Consider the following 1990-nt stretch of genomic DNA (forward strand, 5'->3'; position numbering starts at 1 on the left):
TATAGTAATGTTTATTACACATTATATTTTATGAATTTATTTATTACTGTACATAAAGATAATAACACACAATATGTGTTGCTTATTTTAATTATTTTTGTATAGTATACAAAAAAAAATTAATATTTTATTAAAAATTAATATATATTATTTATTTAATTTTTTTTTTCATTTCAGCTAATAAAATAAGTAAAATACAACTAAGATTTATTTATATTAATTTGGATAATTTCAAAACAATTTTTGTTTTTAATGATTTACCAGAAACTAAAAAAAAAAAACTTTAATGTAATATTTTCTATGATGTAAATAAAACACTTTGTATTCATTAAAAGAATTTAAAAAAATAAAATTAAAAAAATTATAACACAATCAAATAATTAAACAATTAAATGAAGAACAAAATTAAAATAAAATGTATTAACATTTTCGTCGGACTTTACCGACTGCACCATACTCAGTCACGGTCTAAACGCCCCAGATCCATTTCCATTTCGGCTATACATATTATTTTTGTGCAAGTAAATAGAGGATGTCAAAAGTAATTATTCGTTAAATTTGCAACTGTAGAAAATACTTTGAGTTTTTTGCCGATTCGCCACGCCTCTAATGGGCCGAGTATATATTCCAAGTTGCATGTCGTTATCATTAATACATAGTACTCTTGATACATAAGGATCTGCGTATATCATTATTTAGTCAGAACAGATCTTATAGAATTTGCTTGGGTTCCTTGGAATCCTTAACTCTACAGCTATAGAAAGTTCAGATGACCTTTCGTAAATGAGTAAATAAATAAATCTGTTATATTTAAATACAAAAAAAAATCATTTTATTTTAGCATGTATTTATATGTATGTATATATATATATATATATATATATATATATATATATATATATATATATATATATATATTTTTTTTTTTTTTTTTTTTGCTATAAATAATATTTGTTAGGTACACAAAATATATACATATATTTATACTTTTTGTTGATTTTATGCCTTTTGCCTTTTTATTAGTTATATGAAATATTTATATTTTTAATTTATTGAATTTATATATTTTTAATTTATTTTATTTTATTTTTTTTTTTTTTCTTAGTTTTAAAAAATATTTATAGTTTTAATTTATTTAATTAATAAGCTCGAATATTTATATTTTGAATTAATTTTATTTCAATTGCCTTTTCTTAGTTATAAAAAATGTTTATATTAAAAAAAAAATATATATTTTTTATTTTTATTTTATTTTCTTGTTTTTTTTTTTCTTAGTTTTAAAAAATATTTATAGTTTTCATTTATTTAATTAATAATCTCGAATATTTACATTTTTAATTAATTTTATTACAATTGCCTTTTCATAGTTATAAAAAATATTTATATATTTAATTTATTGAATTGATAATCTCGAATATTTATATATTTAATTAATTTTGTTTTTTGTTTTTTTTTTTTTTTTTTTGTTTCTTAGCTATAAAAATTATTTATATTTTTAATTTATTATGATTAATTGATTATCTCGAATATATTCACATTAACCTGTACCAAATGCAGGCGGGCGTATAACAACCACTGTTATACTAGCATGCATTGTTGTTGTTAGTGCTGTTGCTCTTAATTACATACACTTTGGTCTGTGACAATGCAAATATGTAATGCACCTGATGAAACGGACCACAAATTCAAATTGTCTAGCGCCCAAACTGTGGCTTCCTCTCCCAAAAACAGCGCGCTTCTCTCTCTCTCTCTCTCTCTCGCTCTACCTTCCGCTCTCTATATGTGCCTTATCTGTCCTTCACTCTCTCTCTCTCTATCTCTGTCTTTCTGTGTGCCTCGCTCTCTGCTTCTGCTCTAGCATCGCTTTGTTGTTTAGATGCGCGCTCAGTTTAGTTTCAGCTGTTACTCCAGTTCGCCACTCTCTCTCTCTTTCTCTCTTGCTCGCGCTCTTTCGGCGACCGGCTGAACCCGACGAGTTGCAGTTCGTTTC

The sequence above is a fragment of the Drosophila arizonae genome, chromosome X (assembly GCF_054131065.1).
Source record: "Drosophila arizonae isolate 15081-1271.41 chromosome X, UAZ_ARI_1.0, whole genome shotgun sequence".
Lineage (NCBI taxonomy): Eukaryota > Metazoa > Arthropoda > Insecta > Diptera > Drosophilidae > Drosophila > Drosophila arizonae.